At 41.1% G+C, this 20,453-nt stretch overlaps 1 protein-coding gene across 3 annotated transcripts in view; it reads right to left on the bottom strand.

Annotated features, from left to right (window-relative positions):
- Window positions 1-20,453, bottom strand: part of NUMA1 (nuclear mitotic apparatus protein 1) — a 77,522-nt gene that overhangs the window by 54,239 nt on the left and 2,830 nt on the right. Inside the window, exon 1 of one of the 3 annotated variants that reach the window (XM_032359509.1) lies at window positions 10,741-10,912. The exons of the other annotated variants lie outside the window; for them this stretch is intronic. The gene's annotated coding sequence lies outside the window, so the exon portion shown is untranslated. Of the gene's footprint in view, window positions 1-10,740; window positions 10,913-20,453 lie in introns of those variants that run through there. 3 annotated transcript variants of the gene reach the window in all.

Raw genomic sequence — 20,453 nt, 5'->3', positions numbered from 1 at the left:
ACAGATTTGGGTCACTATTGAAACAGTGTGACTATAATCAGAAAAGGGTCTATGGTAGGAACACGCTTGCTTAGTAGGTCTTTAATAAAGAGGTAGTATATACATTTGCTATTGAAATTTGTTAATCTTCTGCCAAAGCCTCTGTCTTGCACAGCTCCAGGGGACACCCACACTGAGAATTAATGGACGAACTCTGAGTGAAATTCCAAATCTCTGGAGATCCCTTGTAGGACCTTTATATTATTTCCATTTGGGGAAATTTCAACAGAAAGCCAGTGACCATACCAATGTAAATTTAAAAGGAAGGTGGTTAAGAGAATGGATGTGGGGATCAAACACCATTTTCTCTCCTACATCAGGTTCACATCATCTCCTGCTTAGGATTCTACCTCCCTCACTAAAAACGCCTAGCATCTGAGTATGGCTTCTTACCACAGACAGTGTTTCCCATCTACAAAGTATTTCACATGATCCTCACAACAGCTCTGCAAGGTAGACACTGTTTTCATTTTATCAAAGAGGAATGAAGTTCAGAAAAGTACTCTGCCTAATGTCACACAACTATAAAACAATAGGACCACAGTGCAACTCTGATCTTCTGGCTCCAAATCTGAAGCTCTTTCCAGCAGATTCACCCCAAGATAACTATGAGCCACCCACCCGCCTAGGAACCAACAGAGTCACCATCCCTACATATGTTTTTGTTGTATTTAAAAAGAAAACATGGGCACCTGGTTGGCTCAGTCAGTTGGGTGTCGGCCTTCGGCTCGGGTTGTGATCCTGGGGTCTTGTGATCGAGTCTTGAGTCCTGCATTGGGCTCCCTGCTCTGTGGGGAGCCTGCTTTTCCCTCTCCTCCCCACTCTGTCTCTCTTTCTCTCAGAGCCTCTTTATCTCTATCTCCTCAGTGCTCTCAGTGACTGTCTCTGTCTCTCTCAAATACATAAATAAAATCTTTATTTAAAAAAAAAAAAAAAAGGAGAAAAAAGGGGCGCCTGGGTGGCTCAGTGGGTTAAAGCCTCTGCCTTTGGCTCAGGTCATGGTCTCAAGCCCTGCATTGGGCTCTCTGCTCAGCGGGGAGCCTGTTTCCTCCTCCCTCTCTCCCTCTCTCTCTTTCTGCCTGCCTCTCTACTTGTTAAAAAAAAAAAAAAAAAAAAAAAGAGAAAAAAGAAAACAGCAGGGGGATAATGACTGGACAGGGCTAACAGGATGTTGGTAAATGTTATTTCTGAAACAGCACTAAAGACACAGGTGTATTCACTTTGTGACAAGTCATGAGCTAAATTATGCATTTTTCTGTATGTATGTTTCACTTTAATTAAAAAGCAAACACTAGGCAAAATTAAGATAGACTAATAAAAATTTGGGAAAGCTGGATGTCTCAGGGCTATATGTATATTTGCTTGACTTCTCAAGAAGCAGGTACATATAGGGCACTAACAGTTAAGTAAGAATGCACAAAATCCTTGCACACACAAATAATATATTCACCCACTTATTCACCTTTGCACACACAAATAATATATTCACCCACAAGTCACCCATAATGACTAGGTGATGTGAGTGAATCTGATGGGATCAGGAGCCCAGGAAGCCCAGTAAGGCACCAAGATTATAGTAAATAAAAAAAAAAAATGGCATCTGAAAAGTGGAACTATCCTATACTATCAGTACAATAGTAAGATATCTCAATTTCAGAGACAATAAAAATGTGAAAAATGCCAATGACAATTTAAAAACGCCACCAATTATAAATGCCTCCTAATTTCAGAGTGCTAAAACGTAAAAACAATGCAACAAAGCATTTAAAAATAAACAAAATACAATGTTCTAATCTCTTAAGGTAGTTCAACCGTGAGATCATAGATCCTGGAGTGTTAGGGCTAGAAAGGACCTTGGAGAACCTTGTCTCGGGTACAAGCTCTTCATTTAAGAGATGGAGAGAGTGGGGCCCTGTTTAACAGTTGTTAAGTGACCTTATTAAATTAAAGCTCACACCCCAGAAGGTTAAGTACAAAGTTGGTTCTTTGACTCCTAGGATTACTACCCAGATACCTCTCTCTAAACCCAGGAGAAGATTTACATATTAACTCTATTTTTCACTTTCATAATTCTCTGCTTCATTAACTCAATAAAAAACTAAAAGCACCTCTTAAAAATCAATTAAGATGAAAAAATAGAAGACTTCCCCTCTTGCTTGAACAAGTTTATTTTCCTTGTTCTCTAAAATCAATGAAGCAATACAAAATTAGATTAAAAAACAAAATTTGTAATCTCTTAGCCCATTTTCATTCCCCGCTGGGCCCTCCCACAAGATATGTTAACAGATTTTTTTCATGCCCCCCTACAATGTAACTACAAATGTATTTTTATATTTAAGAGGATTTTTTATTATTCTCCATTTTTTAAAAACTAAAAACTAGGTTTACACTTCAAGATTGCTCTGTAACTTGTTTTTCTCACTTAATAATTTATCATGAATCTCAAGTGTCACTAAATAAAAAATTTTAACTCATACTTTAAAAAATCTGAATAACAGGCATCTAGGTGGCTCAGTGGGTTAAAGCCTCTGCCTTCAGCTCAGGTCATGATCCCAGGGTCCTGGGATCGAGTCCCGCATCAGGTTCTCTGCTCAGCAAGGAGCCTGCTTCCTCCTCTCTCTGTCTGCCTTTCTGCCTACTTGTGATCTCTGTCTGTCAAATAAATAAATAAAATCTTAAAAAAAAAAAACCTGAGTAACAGTCCACATAAAGAACATAAAACAATGTGTTCATATATTTTCCTACTAATGGACATGGCTATTTTCAAACTGTTACCATTTCAAACAATGCTGTAATGCATATCCTTGTGCATATTCCTTTTTAAATGAAAGAAAAAAATTTCTATACACACACTTTCTAGTCATCCAATATTTTGATTGTTTCCTTTCTTGTCACCATCTCTGCCTTACTTGCTCACAGAATTTTCCTCAGGGCCCAGTGTGATAAAGGAGGGCAAAGCAACTTGGAGAATGTCAAGACAGGACATGTGATATTCACTGTTGGTAAATTAGAATTGGCCTATCCTGGCTGCCTGTCTCAGCCACCTGCGCATACCACACCCCCACCCCCACCCAATATATGTGCTCCTTGTTCTGGTCTCAGCAGCTGCTTCCCACTCAACTGATGTGGGCAGAAGTGGCTTGTGGAATTAATCCTACTTTGTCACACTCATAACCCTAGCAAGTGCAGATAGGACCACCAGCTATCCAAACAAGTAGGAAGAATACAGTATCATTAGGAAATATTATAATACAGAAATATATAGAGTAAAATATAAAACTCATTTACTAAACCTTAACCGACATTCACAATGGCAGTCCCCTCCTCAAAAACAAAACTTTGTTGTAGCTTTTCCTAAAGATGCACACACGTACACATGTGTGTATACAGAAAGAGATACATGTATGTGTATATGCATGTGTGTGTGTGTGTGTGTGTGTGTACACACACACATGCATGTATGTAAGTAAAGAGACAAAGAGTTTGAGTGTGTTTGGTCTACATACCTGTAATTATATTGTATGATTTGTTTTGCAACTTGCCTTTTTCACTTAAAAATTTCTTTGACATGTTTCCATATTAGATTATAATGGATTCCTCATACTTTAAAAAGCTTTGGGGGTGCCTAGGTGGCTCAGTCAGTTAACCATCTGGCTTCAGCTGGAGCCCCACATCAGGGTCTCTGCTCAGCAGGGAGTCTGCTTCTCTCTCTCCTCTGCCCCACCCCTGCTGGTGCACGCTTTCTGTCTCTAACAAAAAAAATAAAATGTTTAAAATAAATAAAGAAAAGAAAAAGCTTGAGAAAAATGCTATAGTTTTTGAACAGCTAGGCCTTCTCAACAACATATTCCGATATATTTCCCACTATCCAAAGGTCAACAAACTATGACCTGCAGAGGTGAACAGAGTGGACCCTTGAATAACGCAAGGATAAGGGGTGCCAAACTTCTGGACACCCCCACAATCCTATGTAGTTGAAAATCCATGCAGAACTTCTGACACCCCAAAAACTTAACCACTAACAGCCACTGTTAACTGGAGGCCTTACAGATAACAAACAACTGATTAACATCTATCATGTAAGTTATCTGTATTAATACTGTAACCAAACAATAAAGCTAAAGAAAATGTTACTAGGAAAATCATAAGAGAAAATACATTTACAGTACTGTATTTAATTAAAAAAAAAAAAAACCCTGTATAAGTGGACCCATGCAGTTCAAATCCATGTTGTTCAAGGGTCAACTGTAGCTGCAACTACACAGCCTACAAAGCCTGAAGTATTTACTACTTGGGTCTAAATGAAACAGCAACTTACACTGAACATCTAAAGAACAGTTTCTTTCTTTCTTTCTTTCTTCCTTTCTTCCTTCCTTCCTTCCTTTCTTTCTTTCTTTCTTTTTAAAGATTTTATTTATTTATTGACAGACAGAGATCACAAGTAGGCAGAGAGGCAGGCAGAGAGAGGGGGAAGCAGGCTCCCCGCGGAGCAGAGAGCCCAATGCAGGGCTCGATCCCAGGACCTTGAGATCAAGACCTGAGTCGAAGGCAGAGGTTTAACCCACTGAGCCACCCAGGTGCCCCTAAAGAACAGTTTCTTAATATAGATTGTTGTCCAACTCACAGTGGCTATTGTAGACAGTGAGGCTCATCTTAAACAAAATTTATATGGGGCACACAGTGGCTTGGTCTGTTAAGGGTCCAGCTCTTGACTCTGGCTCAAGTCATAATCTCCGAGTCCTGTGTGAGGTTCCACACTCAGCACGGAGTCTGCCTAAGATTCTCTCTCCCTCTGCCCCTTACCCCTTATACCCAAATGTATGCGCATGTGATCTCTCTCTCTCTCCAATAAATAAATAAATAATAAAAACTATTAGTAAATAAAAATGGTTATCTCAGGATACCTGGGTGGCTCAGTTGGTTAGGTGCCTGCCTTCAGCTCAGGTCATGATCCCAGGGTCCTAGGATTGAGTCGCCCATCCAACTCCCTACTCAGTGAGGAATCTGCTTCTCCCTCTGCCTGCCACTCCCTCTGCTTGTGCTCTCTCCCCACTGACAAATAAAATCTAAAAAAATAAAATAAAATAAAAATGGTTATGTCAGCAGAATAGCATTAGGATAAAGGGTTAAGTGTAGGGGACTTAGTTGTTTTATATATTACTTTTATAATTTGTATAAAATTATTACAGTATTGTTTAAAATAGAAAAACTGAAAGCACTATAAAAATTCTCTATGATAGACTATTATACAGCCATTATAAGTATTTACAGTTTCAGCAACATTTTTTTTTAAAGATTTTATTTATTTATTTGACACAGAGAGAGAGACAGCGAAAGAGGGAACACAAGCAGGAGGAGTAGGAGAGAGAGAAGCAGGCTTCCCACCAAGCGGGGCTTGCAGGGCTCAATCCCAGGAGCCTGGGATCATAACCTGAGCCGAAGGCAGAAACTTAATGACTGAGCTACCCAGGGACCCCGACATTTTAAATTTATATGAATTTATACAATGGTAACTGGGAAGCAGAATACAAAATTATAGGCAATATATGACTTAAGACTATGCAAAACAGAAATACGTATAGGTACGGAACACTGAAAAGAAATACTAAAATGGGAATACGTGATTTTCTCCAGATGGTGGGATTATAGATAATTTTAGTTTTCTTCTTTATCCTTTCCTGTATTTTTCCTATTTCCTACAATGAATATATATACTATTTTTCAATCAGATTCAAAAAACATTTTTGGTTTCCAGTGTATAATCAAAAGTTCACCCCTTCTGAGAAATATGTATAGGACTACACACAGGATTAGAGGAAAAGTAAGCAACCCACTAGCAAGAAGACTGCACAAGGTATATGCCTAAGAAAACCTTCCTCTTTGGGGTGTAGAAAAGCTCAGCTGTCCCCCTAAAGGGACAATGCTAACCATTTCCTGCCTTCTTGCTTTTGGAGATACTTTAGTAAATATAACTGAGGAATCAAATTATATTGAGATGCCCGACAAACCTTATACGCTAAGGACCCAGGAAAACCACCTTCTTAACCCTTAAATCTAAGACCTTACATTTAAAGAAAACAGATCAGGGTGCCTGGTTGGCACAGTCAGTTAAGCATCCAACTCTTGGTTTCGGCTCAGGCCCTGATCTTAGGGTCGTGGGTTCAAGCCCTGCAAGGAGCCCAAGCTTTGTGCAGAGTCTGCTTAAGATTCTCTCTACCTCTGCCCTTCCCCCTCAGTGTGCACAAGCATGCGCTCTCTCTCTCAAATAATTTTTTTCTTTTTCAAGAAAGAAACCAGACTAAGACCTAAGTAACATGGACTGGATCATGTTATTCCTCACATCAAAAACATTCAGGGGGCCAAGCACTTGGGTGGCTCAGTTGGTTAAGCATCTGATTCTTGATCTCAGCTCAGGTCTTGATGTCAGGGTCATGAGTTCAAGCCTTGCATTGGGCTGGACACTGGGCATGGAGCCTACTTAAAAAACAAAACAGGGTGGCTCAGTCAGTTGAGCAGCTGCCTTCAGCTTGGGTCATGATCCTAGGAGCCTGGAATGGAGTCCCAGATAGGGCTTCCTGCTCAGCAGGGAGTCTGGTTCTCCCTGTCACTCTGCCCCTCCCCCAGCTACTACAGTGCTTTCTCTCTCATAAATAAATCTTTTAAAAAAGTGGGGGAGCACCTGGGTGGCTCAAAGGGTTAAGCCTCTGCCTTTGGCACAGGTCACAATCTCAGGGCCCTGGAATCGAGCCCCACATCAGGCTCTCTGCTCAGTAAGGAGCCTGCTCCCCCCGCCCCCCCCCCCCCACTTGTGATCTCTGTCAAATAAATAAATAAAATCTTAAAAAAAAAAAATCAGGGGCGCCTGGGTGGCTCAGTGGGTTAAGCCGCTGCCTTCGGCTCAGGTCATGATCTCAGGGTCCTAGGATCGAGTCCCGCATCGGGCTCTCTGCTCGGCAGGGAGCCTGCTTCCTCCTCTCTCTCTCTGCCTGCCTCTCTGCCTACTTGTGATCTCTGTCTGTCAAATAAATAAATAAAACCTTAAAAAAAAAAAAATTCAGGGTGTGTCTGGCTGGCTCAGTCAGAAGAGCCTATAACTCTTGATCTCTGGGTTGTGAGTTCGAGCACTATGCTGGGTGCAGAAATAACTAAAAAAAATATATAAACTTAAAAAAAAAAATCAGAGGGTTGCCAGGGGGAGGTGGGTAAGGAGAGGGTGGTTGGTTTATGGACATTGGAGAAGGTATGTGCTATGGTGAGTGCTGTGAAGTGTGTACACCTGGCGATTCACAGACCTGTGCCCCTGGGGCTAATAATACATTATATGTTAATAAAAAAATAAGAATTTATTAATAAGTAAAACTCAACAGCTAACTCCATTCAGAATAAAATCCATATCCCTTAACATGACACTTATAGTTAAAGATCAAACCATCAAATTTCCTTTCCAGCCTACCTCCAGCTCCTAACTCTAAAATACACTGTCTCAGGAATACTTTTCCCAAACATGCTCTGTATATTTGCCCATGCTGTGACCTCCTCCAAAATGTTTTTTCTTTTAAACTTACTGAAGGCCTAAATTTGCCTTTTATAACCTGGTTCAAAAGCCTTTTCTCTTCAGAAGTTCTTCTCGTTCTCCCATTTTAAAAACAACTGTTCTCTCCTCTACATGTTCCCAGTATTGCCTGTTCCTCTACACACTTTATTCCATTCCTCTTTGGGTCTATGCTAGCTACAAATATGTTTCACTTGACTAAGCTTCTGGAGAGCAGAAACCCCCTCATTCACCTATCAGCTCCACTTTAGCACAATGCTTGCACACAGTAGGTGCTAAATAATGTTGCCTGACTGAATGTCAACTGGCCCTAATGTAATGAATTCTTTCAGTAACGCAGCCAGTAAAGCCAGTGTCAATCCCTCTAATTTAAAGTCACCTACCTAGCACAAATGACCAACAGAAAATGTCATGGGCCTGCCACTTTAAGGGGACTGGCAAACTGATTGTGTTTACACAATCCTAATTAAAACTAAAGGGCACTGAGGGAAAGAAGAGAAATAGGGAGATTAAGAGGTGTGGATTCTACAGGTCACCTCCTCCTCTGTTTGGAGCCCAAATCTCCCAGCCTAGGGCCTAGTGAGCTCACTAAGCAGCCTATTCTCTCCTTGGGGTCACTATGGGATCTAAGTGTCAAAAAGCAACTAATTAGGGCACTTTCTCTCCAGCAACTGGCTTTGCTCTTGGCCATTTAACTTCTAATTGTGGTTACCTGGGGCTTTTCTAAATGAATCTCGTTGCCCCAATCATTAAAAGAATCCCTTTAAAGAAAGACTTGAAATTAACCACAGCAGGGAACAAAGTCTCTAAATCTCCTAAACCACAAAATCCACACTGTCCATTTGGATGAAATTCACCCCAAACTTCTTCAAACAAAAGGTCCTACCACCAAATGACTTCTATCAGGACCAGCATGTCCTGTGATTGTTTTTCAGGAGAAAGCTCCAAGTGCCTGCTTCCCATTAAACAGCTACTTCATGTTTGATCACTCAGCTGTGACTGCCTGTAGAAAGCAAAATCACTGCAATTTAGGGGCTAAAAAGGAATTTCACTTCTATCCCCTAATCTAATAGTCAAGCAACTTATAACAAGTACATACTTCCTGACCTCAAATCTCCTTACACATACCTATTTTCAGATCTAGAACTCTTAGTATGTAACTTTTTCAATACCAAAATGAGGAAAACAAGGCCTTGAGTAAGAAAGAATTGCAAATGACCATATAGTGACTTAGTGACAGAATCTTTTGACCACATTGCCTAATACCTTATTCTACTGACTAGTTATCAACAAGAACACCATTTCCAGGAACATATTCCGGGGTACACCAATCAGCCTATTTCAAATGCATTCAAGATAGGCTCTCTGCTTTCCCTCTTTCTATCCCCCCTGCCCATTGTCACCCTTTCTCAAACCAACCTGCTGACCAAAAAAAAAAAAAAAAGAAGTAACTTGATATATAATTTTTCCCACAAAAAGACGAGCTACTAAACTATCTGGTTCAGCCCCACCATGTGATGGGTGCTGGCATGCTGGTGTGCAGTGGGTGCTACAGCCAGAAGAACCTGTGACTGAGTTTTCTGGAGATGGGACTGCTAACACCCCCTCGGCTATGGTGTCCTACAGCAGCACATTCCGATCCTTTTTGGTCCCCAAATCACATTTGTGATTTGGGAGGACTACAATGAGAAAGGTAAATTTTCTCCACTATCTAGTCACCATGGCCTAGAAGCAAGCATACATGCACAGTGAGTATAAAGGAAGTGACACCTTTTTAAACAAACATTTCCAATCTTATTAAATCAAATGAAAACTGTAGTCAAAACAGTCTCTGCAGGAAGTTATTAACTTATTCTAACAATATTACCATCACTCAAAATATTTATAAAACACTCCTTTGGAAACTGCCTTTAAGGTCTACTCCACATGAAGACACACACAAAAATTAAGTCTTACTGTTTACATGTCATTCTTCACCAAAAAATGTACTGCCTTGTTTCACTCTTTGGCTCACAGTATCTTTTGGCTATCTCCTAAACCTGAATCCACTAAGCAAGAGTGATGATTTGCCACTTCTGAGGATATTCAAAAGATTGGCTTAGAAGCCAAAAATATTCTGAGCATTGGCAGCCTCACCAGAATAAATACAAAGGCTGAGAACACAATTACTCTCAGGACAAACTTACAAACATTAAGTGTCCTGAAACCACAACTAAGGGGGCAAGATATATGCAATATATGTCACATATTAATTGTATTACTTTACAATCACACATTATAAAATCATATATTTTGACCCTGGAATCAATCTTCCAGATCATATAATCCGAACTTTTCATTTTTACGTATGAGATCACTCAGTGCACTGAGGTTAGGCAATGTCTCTGGTAACATAACTGGTTAGCAACAGTCAGGACTAGAAACCCAGTCACCCTAACTTCTAGCATAATCCATAAATATATACTAATCCATACTCCTCCCTGCTGTCTTTTATTTTATTCTATTTAATTATTTATTTATTTATTTTTACTGTTGTCTTTTAAAGTGAAAGGAAATAACGGAACACTCAAGTACATCACAATGGTTCTGAAACCAGTAGCTGAGAAATGATGGCTTAAGACCAGGATATCTTGGGATGCCTGGGTGGCTCAGTCGGTTAAGCCTCCACCTTCAGCTTAGGTCATAAACCCAGGGTCCTTGGATCCACACCCCGCTCCGAGCTCAGCAGGGAGCTTGCTTCTCCCTCTGCCTGCTGCTCCCCCTGCTTGTGCTGTTTGTCTCTCTGACAAATGAATAAATAAAAACTTAAAAAAAAAAAAAAAAAAAAGACCAGGCTAGCTCTCTGTAATCGCCCCTGTGGGTATGAGCCATTGTTCAGTATGTAGCTCACAAGAGTTCTAGATAATCTACCTTAGAGCAGGGGTCAATGAAAACCTCTGGATACCTCCCCTCTCACCCCAAAAATACACACAACAAAAATATGTCTGTTGAACCTCTCTTCCTGCCTCCTGCAGTAAACCATGTGCTTCAAGTAACTGAAAGAACATTACTATGAAGAACATGAATCAGGGAAAAAATAGTAAAGCTTCTGTTCAGGAAAAAGCTGATTTATGAAAAACCAGAGAGGGCAGGAACCATCTTGAACTTACCTCCTCGTAGACAGCTTCCTCAGGCCTGGATAAGAGATCCCTGGCAGTCTGACTTAGAATTAGCATCTAGCCAGGAAGGGGCAAAGGGACAGGAATGCTTGTTCATTCTCCCATCCCACCCACGTTGGTCAGCTCAGCCTCATATCATCCTGGGCAGCTCTAGGGTTCTATAGATCAGACAGCAACCGGAAGGGAAGCCACACAGCCTAGGTCAACGGGGTGAGTCAGTCGCAGAGCAGGAAGAGTCACTGGAGCAGAAATTCTGGCCTCCTGTGGCAGGATTGCCAAACTAAACCACACCACACTCCCACCCCCACTCCCTTTGATCAGCACTGGGAATGCTCTGTTCTGTTAGGATTCTGGTCTCCAAACCAGAAAAGGTCCTTTCTCTGGTGGCTCCATACCATGCTCATATCCAAGTATTTCTCCTACTCAAAAACCTTCTATGGCTTTCTTCTGCCTAAAGCATCATACCTAAATTATCTGACTTAATTTTTTAAATCCTCCATTATATGGCCTTAAGTCATTTATTCAACCTATTTCCCACTATTCCACTGTATACTCCGAACTTATCAAGCCAGTCTTCCCACTCTCTCTGCATTAGCCTCTCTCATTTCCATGCCTTCAGTTATCCAGCAGTGGTAAATTCAAATACCTTCAGGAGTCAGGCAGTAAAAGAAATGGATTCTCCAGTGGAGCATATGGCAAAAGCCCAAGTGTTATTCCTACCTAAAAGCATTCAAATATTTTAATTCAAATATTTATGCAATACTTTACCTTGAGCATTACAATGACCTCTTAGATGGTTATTAATATTCTTTCTAGCTTGCAAGTAAAGAAGCTTTCCCAAGGTTAGGCAGCTGGCAAAATGCTGGGCATCATCTCTGAACCCAAAGCAAGAGTTCTAAAGTATGAGGATTCCCAATAGTACAAATACCACAGAAGATACAGAGCTCTAAAACTCTGAAGAGGAGGGGTGCCAGGGTGGCTCAGTCAGTTACATGTCTGACTCTTGATTTTAGCTCAGGTCATGATCCCTCGTGAGACTGAGCCCCACATCAGGCTCCACCCTCAGCATGGAGTCAGCCTGGGATTCCCTCTCTTCCTCTGTCCCTCCCCCTAACTTGCACTCTCAGTATCTTGCTCTCTAAAATAAATCAAATCTTTAAAAAATACATAAATAGGGGCACCTGGGGTGGCTCAGTGGGTTAAAGCCTCTGCCTTGGGCTCTGGTCATAATTCCAGGGTCCTGGGATTGAGCCCCTCATCGGGCTCTCTGCTCAACAGGAAGCCTGCTTCTTCCTCTCTCTCTCTCTCTTTCTGCCTGCCTCTCTGCCTACTTGTGATCTCTGTCAAATAAATAAATAAAATCTAAAAACAATTAAAAATTTAAAAATATATAAAAATTAAAAATACATAAATAGGGGCACTTGGGTGGCTCAGAGGCTTAAGCCTCTGCCTTCAGCTCAGGTCATGGTCACAGCGTCCTGGGATCAAGCCCCGCACTGGGCTCTCTGCTCAGCAGGGAGCTTGCTTCCCCCTCTCTCTGCCTGCCTCTTGGCCTACTTGTGATTTCTCTGTGTCAAATAAATAAATAAAATCTTTTTTAAAAATACATAAAAACTCTGGAGAGGAAATTCATTTTCATGATATACAACCTTAATAGTGGGATGGGACACCCACTATAGCAGCTTATCTAGCCATACTCCAATTACCTCAAACTCTATCCACGTTCCTGCCAAAGTCCTTCCTAATTATTCCAGGTCCTGCTGAGTTCCCTCTTCTCTCAGTTCCTGTTGGGCTTACAGACTAGACAACACAATCTTGTGCCAAATTATATATGGTCATGCAAAACTAAATACTGAGTCCATGTGTTAGTCTCTAATTCACTAATCACACTACTGTATTAACCTACATAGTTCTACTAAAAATTTTAACCTGAATCTTTTTTTATATATATATTTTAAAAGATTTTATTTATTTATTTGACAGACAGAGATCACAAGTAAGCAGAAAGGCAGGCAGAGAGAGAGAGAGGAAGAGAAGCAGGCTTCCCGCTGAGCAGAGAGCCCGATGCGATGCGGGGCTCAATCCCAGGACCTTGGGATCATGACCTGAGCCGAAGGCAGACTTTAACCCACTGAGCCACCCAGGCGCCCCTTTAACCTGAATCTAATCAAGAGAAAACAATCATACAAATCCAAATTAAGAAACATTCTCGGGGCACCTGGGTGGCTCAGTCGGTTAGGCATCTGGCTCTCAGTTTAGGCTCAGGTCATGATCTCACAGTTGGGGGATCAAGCCTAACATTGGGATCTGCACTCAGCATGGAGTCTGCTTTGGATTCTCTGTCAAATAAATAAATAAAATCTTTAAAAAATATATATTCCGCGGGTGCCTGGGTGGCTCAGTGGGTTAAACCTCTGCCTTCGGCTCAGGTCATGATCTCAGGGTCCTGGGATCAAGTCCCACATCGGGCTCTCGGCTCAACAGGGAGCCTGCTTCCTCCTCTCTCTCTCTCTCTCTGCCTGCCTTTCTGCCTACTTATGATCTCTCTCTGTCAAATAAACAAATAAAATCTTAAAAAAAAAAAAAAGTTTAAAAAAAATATATATATATATATTCCGCAAAAGTGTAACCTAAATTCTTCAAGGATGTCAATACTATGATAGAAAAAAAATTTAAGATTAAGAGATTAGAGAACTGTTCAACGGGCCTGACAAAATCATGGCAACTAAATGTAAGCACGATCCTTCAATGAAGATTGATTTGAAAAAAGTGTATAAAGGACATCACTGGGAAATTTTGTGAAGTCTGAACAAGCACTATACATTGAATGTACTGAATCAATATTAAATTTCCTAAGTGCTAACTGTATAGTGGAAGACAGTCTTGTTTTTAAGAAACACTGCTGAAATATTTAGAATGAAGTAACATGATGTTCACATGTAACAGTCAAAAGTGTCAGAAAATGAAGGATAGAGACAAATGCAGCAAAGTGTTCACAACTGGTGAATCTAGGTGAACAGTGTATTTTTTATATTTTTCTTATAAAGTATCTATAGGTTTGAACTTATACAAGAGTATATAAATATTTATTATTCCTATAAAGAATCTGTAGGTTTGAACAGCTGGTAAGGAAGAAATTACTGTATTACACCCTTCTTTGTATACTCAGCTCTTTGAGAGAGATAAAAGAGGTGCTCATTACTTATTTGCTCACTACCTAAGGCAACTGGGCTTTGGAGGTCAGCAGCCAACCAGAGTCAACTTTGCAATAGTTCATAAGGGGTACAGTGGCAAACTCTAAGGGAACAAGAGGTTTCCCTCAAACTCACACCATCACACCACAGGAAGGATAGAAAAGGGGTAATAAAAGCTATTATTACCTCACCCTTCACTGAGGCCATCCAGCAGAGACACTTGACAAATGCCCACTTACAGGGCAGAATACAGTTACTACCCATACAAAGGACCCAAGAGCTAGGGTCACATTGCATCCACCTTGCCACAGGGCACCAAAAACTTGACAGCATGCAAAACAAGTGTCTCTGGCCAGTCACAGGAAGGCACCCAAGTGGTCAAATAAATATGTCTGAAGTCTTTACTTCTCGCCATATAAAACAGTCTTCAGATGCAGTAAGGCAGAATAAATCTGCAAGGCTGAATCACTGGCATTTCCTGCACTGGCTTCAAAGAAATCAGCCCTTAAATAGGATGGAAAGGGCAGCTGACACAGCTGTCAACAGAGGCCTCAACCCAGGAGCATGCTGTGCAATATGCTCTCTTTCCCTTCTACAGCCACCAGATCATTTTACTTCTGCCTAGTGGTCCCTTATTAGGGTGACTGACTGCCCAATGGCCAACCCTTAACCTTGACTCTCTCCTCCTCTCACTGACAGCCAAGATATTGCCCTTTCCAGATAGCTCCTCCACTAATTTAGCAGAAAGAATAATAAAAACTATTCCCTCCCAAACTTCCATCAACTGAAGGCCTGTAGTGGTATAACACAGAGCTTGCTTCTCAAACCTACCATCATAGCTTTTTTTACCAAAGACAGAGTGAAAACATATAAAGCCTGCTTGTCAACTTTGGAATTACAAACTATGAAGGACAGAAAATACAATGTTTTTAGATTTGTTCTGGCAAAGATCTCAACACCAAAAGCAACCTTTTGTTACTAAATCAAGCTCATACCAAGCTTTGTAACCAAGCTTTCATTACCAAAAGCAACACAATACAATTTAATGAGATTAAATATAAAGGCTTGCATTCACAGTAAAAGAAATCAGCCAAACTAATACAAGATGGTAGAGACCTGGTACAGCAGTTCATATTTAAAAGGCTGCCTTTGGGGTAGGGGAGGGAGCAGGATGCCTCTAGTGGGAGGTGGAGGATAGGCTGTTATGCTCTCAATGAACCATGAATGTAACAGAGCTACAGAAAACACAGTGCAGGCTTGGGTTGTGTGACAACTCTGTGCTCCACCTTTTAAAGAGCAAAGTCAGAGTATATGCAGTGAAGAATAACAACAACTGTGGTGCAAGGTCTAAAAGTCATGTTGTAGCAAATGTGAGAGAAGAACTACAGAAGTTTAGCAGTGAAAACGTGAGAACTTTTTTCAAATATATGCATGCTTGTCATGCAGGTGAAGAGAAAAACCTATGTGTTCTCTTGCAAGAAGACAAAACCAGAACTACTGAGCAGAAATTATAGGAAGATAGATTTGGGTTGGACATGGGGAAGACTTTCAGCATAATTAAGAAATTAAGAATGGGGGGCGCCTGGGTGGCTCAGTGGGTTAAGCCTCTGCTTTCAGCTCAGGTCGTGATCTCAGGGTCCTGGAATCGAGCCCCGCATCGGGCTCTCTGCTCAGCAGGAAGCCTGCTTCCCCCTCTCTGCCTGCTTCTCTGTCTACTCGTGATCTCTCTCTGTCAAAATAAATTTAAAAAATAAATAAATAAAAATTAAAAAAAAAAAAGAAATTAAGAATGGGGGTTATAAAGACAACTATTATATGATCTCCCTAATATGAGGAAGTGGAGATGCAATGTGGGGAGTTTGGGGGGTAGGAAAAGAATAAATGAATCAAGATGGTGTCAGGAGGGAGACAAACCATAAGAGACACTTAATCTCACAAAACTGAGGGTTGCTGGAGGGAGGGGGTAAGGAGAGGGTGGTGGGGTTATGAACACTGGGGAAGGTATGTGCTATGGTGAGTGCTGTGAAGTGTGTAAACCTGGCGATTCATAGACCTGTACCCCTGGGGCTAATAATACATTATATGTTAATAAAAAATTTAAAAAAATTAATAAAAATAAAATAAAATGATGGGGGTTATAGAACCCAGAATGCTTGGATTAGAACACCAACTCCACTACTTACAAACTGTATGACTTTGAGTAGATTACTTGATTTATTTGTGGCTCAGTTTATTTGCCTGTTAAAGGGAACAGTAATAATGGTAATATTTACCTTAAAGAACTTTGGGAAGCAGTTCATGCAAGGTGCTTAGAGTCATGCCTAGCTCAGAGTATATACTGAGGAAAAAAAAAAAAAAAAAGAACGTAGCTATTGCTGTGACTGTTGATATAATAAATCAGATAACCTGAAAATCTTCCTACTAAATACACCTGGAAATGGTTGGGGAAATACAATAAACATCCTTTTAGATTATGCCAGTTAAGTTATCGTCTCTCTGCTGCTCCACCTACCCTGTTATACTCTGCTCTGTGACATTGGGGCTTGGACTCTGCCAACCCCATTTCACCTTTGCCAGCTGGCTCACAGTTAGGCTCTGTCAATAGGAGGTGCTAAAGGGAAAATGGAAAGCAGGAACTTCCTCCTTCCTAGGCGTGCTGTTTCTTGACAACAGCAGTTGGTTCCTTTGCACTTCTTTCTGAACTCCCAGAACCAGCCTCATGGCACCCCTCCGAGGCAACAGCACCAGCTGGGCAGAGCTCAAGCAAACCTGGCTCCTATAGGCCCTTCCCGGGAGCACCTGAGAAACCAGCAGCACCAGGCAACACCCTCTCCGCAGAGAATCAGGGCGTAGTCCTCCAGATCCCTTCAGACTTCTATACTCTGATAATTCCAACTGTTCCCTCCCTTTGTTTCTCAGTCTTAGATGAGCTAGCTGTTTAATGCAGTTACTACATCAAACTCACTTTAAGATTCCCTTTTGCAGGGCGCCTGGGTGGCTCAGTGGGTTGAAGCCTCTGCCTTCCGCTCAGGTCATGATCCCAAGATCCTGAGATCCTGAGATCAAGCCCCGCGTCAGGCTCTCTGCTCTGCAGGGAGCCTGCTTCCTCCTCTCTCTCTGCCTGCCTCTCTGCCTACTTGTGATCTTGCTCTCTGTCAAATAAATAAATAAAAATCTAAGAAAAAAAAATCCCTTTTGCTTGTTCAGTCCTCCCACAAAGGTTTAAACTAATTCCATTTACTGAGTTCACTCCTAAAATAGCTATGTGTGGTTTCTACTTTCCTGCTTGGATCCTAACTGATACACAGATAAACTGACCTCATGAGAAAGTAAGGGAAATTCCAGGAACAGTGTGACCTGACAGCATAGCTGTGCTAGCAGTGTAAAGAATTTATAAACTCCTCATTGTCCAAGAGACAGATTTTGAGCCTACTAAAAACAACTGATATTATATTGTATTGTATTAAAGCTGTATTAAGGCTGAAGCAGTCGGGTGGCTGGGTGGCTCAGTGGGTTAAGCCACTGCTTTCGGCTCAGGTCATTTGATCTCAGGGTCCTGGGATCGAGTCCCACATCGGGCTCTCTGCTCAGCAGGGAGCCTGCTTCTCTCTCTCTCTCTGCCTGCCTCTCTGTCTACTTGTGATCTCTCTCTGTCAAATAAATAAATAAAATCTTAAAAAAAAAAAAAAAAAGCAGTCAATAAAAAGACCAGGGGGAAAAAAAATCTGTCCACAGGGAAATAGGGAAGCTTATCTTGCTCACCTAGTGAAGGAGGACGAAAAAACCTCCTAGGAATTCAAAACCATAGTTGTTTTGTGGCCTAAGCTTGTGGCCTGGAAATCTGTATTGCATACATTGGTCCCAGGCTGGGAATAACCTTGAGTGTCCAACAGAAGCAATAACAAAGTTCTCCAGGAGATACAATGGCCAATGAATGGCCAATAAATATGTGAAAAAATGTTCACCATCATCGGTTAACAGGAAAATGCAAACTAAAACCAAAATGAGATACTACTACACCTCCATGAGAAGAGCATATATTAGAAGGACAACAATACCAAGCATAGGTAAGAATATGAAGCTGGGGGCTCCTGGGTGGCTCATTCAGTTTAACATCTGTCTCAGGTCATGATCTCAGGGTGGTGATATCCAGCCCTGCACTTGCTGCATCGGCTTGAGATTTTTCTTCCCCTCTCCCTGCTCAAGCATGATCACGTGCACACACATGCTCTCTCTCAATAAATACATAAATAAATACAATCTTAAAAAAAAAGGGAATATGAAAAGCAAATGGAGCTCTCACATACTACTAAAATGGTACCATCACTTTGGAAAACTGGCAATTTCTTAAAAAGTTAAATACAACTGCCATACAACCCAATCATTCCACTCTGAAAAGAAAAAATATACAAATGCTCAAAGATTTGTACATGATTGCTCATAGCAATTTAATCACAATAGCTAAAAACTGGAAACAAACCAAAAGTCCAACAACAGAGAATAATAAAATTACATGATATAACCATACAACAGAATACTATGTAGCAACAGAAAGCCACAAATTACTGATATATGCAACTAAATGGATAAATCTCATATGTACTATGCTATGTGAAAGAAACTAGGCCAAGAATATGCACTGTATGATTAACTTACATGAAATTCTAGGAAATGCAAATTAACAATAGTTCCTGAGGGGGGCACCTGGGTGGCTCAGTCGTTAAGCACCTGCCTTTGGCTCAGGTCAGGATCCCAGAGTCTCAAGATGGAGCCCCATTGTCGGGTTCCCTGCTTGGTGTGGAGTCTGCTTCTTCTTCTCCCCTTCCCCCTGTTCCTTCTCTCTCTCAAATAAAATCTCAAAAAAAAAAAGTTCCTGAGCCAAGGTGAAGGGAAATATGGACTGCAAAGAAATATGCAGAAACTCTGGGGAATGATAGAACGGCTCTATATTTTGATTGTGGCAGCTTTTTATAGGTATATACATCTGTCAAAACACTTTTTGCCTTAAACAGAGTTTATTGTACATAAATTATGCCTAAGCAAAGTTGACTTAAAAGAAAATTGGAAAAAAAAAAAGAAAGAAAGAAAGAAACAAAGAAAGAAAATAAACTGCTCTTGGTAGTAACTGATCTCGACCCAAGCTACATAGGACTACCACAGACAACGCCCCTTTGAATGTGACCTTACAATCCAAAACTACTACATACCTGCAGAAACTATTCATTATGGGCAAGAGTCAGCTAAAACAAATCCCTAAAAACTTCAGAAAAACATGATAGAGACTATAAGTTTATTTAAAATTATTGGGGCACCTGGGTGGCTCAGTGGGTTAAAGCCTCTGCCTTCGGCTCAGGTCATGATCCCGGGGTCCTGGGATGGAGCTCCACATCGGGCTCTCTGCTCGGCGGGAGCCTGCTTCCCTTCCCCTCTCTCTGCCTGCCTCTCTGCCTACTTGTGATCTCTGTCAAATAAATAAAAAATTTTAAAAAATAAAATCTTTAAAATTATTATATGAGTTGAGGGGCGCCTGGGTGGCTCAGCGGGTTAAAGCTTCTGCCTTCGGCTCAGGTCATGATCCCAGGGTCCTGGGATGGAGTCCCGCAACTAGCTCTCTGCTCCGCAGGGAGCCTGCTTCCTCCTCTCTCTCTGCCTGTCTCTCTGCCTACTTGTGATCTCTTTCTGTCAAATAAATAAATAAAATCTTTAAAAAAATAAATTAATTAAATAAAATTATTATATGAGTTGAAAACATGAGACAAAAACAAGATACCATGGAAAACAAAGAAGCATATTTAAAAATGTACTAGATAGTACTTCTAAAAATGAAAAAGTTAGCTAATGAAGATAAGAACTCAGGGCATCTGGGTGGCTCAGTCAGCTGAGCAACTAACTGGCTCTCAGCTCAGGTCTTGATCTCAGGGTCATGAGATTGAGCTCTCAACAAGCTCTGCACTGGGTGTGGAGCCTGCTTAAGATTCTCTCTCCCCCTCTCCCTCTGCCCCTCCAGCCCTTAAACACACACACACATACACAAAGTAAATTAGTTCTAGCTGAAGAGTAAATTACTAAGCTAGGAGATAGATTTAAAGAAATTACCAGAGGTAAGACAGAAAGAGATGGAAATCATGAAAGATAAGAGATGTAGAGGACAGGGACGCCTGGGTGGCTCAGTTGGTTAAGCAGCTGCCTTCGGCTCAGGTCATGATCCCAGCGTCCTGGGATCGAGTCCCACATTGGGCTCCTTGCTCCACAGGGAGCCTGCTTCTCCCTCTGACTCTGCCTTCCACTGTCTGCCTGTGCTCGCTCTCGCTCGCTCTCTCTGACAAATAAATAAATAAAATCTTTAAAAAAAAAAAAAAGAGATGTAGAGGACAGAATAAAAAAGTCCAACATAAGTTAAATATGGGATCTGAGAGAGGTACTATTTATTTATTTATTTGTTTTAAAGATTTTATTTATTTATTTGTCAGAGAGAAAGAGGAGCAAGAGTGAGCACAAGCAGACAGAATG

The sequence above is a fragment of the Mustela erminea genome, chromosome 9 (assembly GCF_009829155.1).
Source record: "Mustela erminea isolate mMusErm1 chromosome 9, mMusErm1.Pri, whole genome shotgun sequence".
NCBI lineage: Eukaryota > Metazoa > Chordata > Mammalia > Carnivora > Mustelidae > Mustela > Mustela erminea.
Note: the sequence above shows the minus strand (reverse complement) of the source record. Positions and strands in the feature narration are given on the sequence as shown.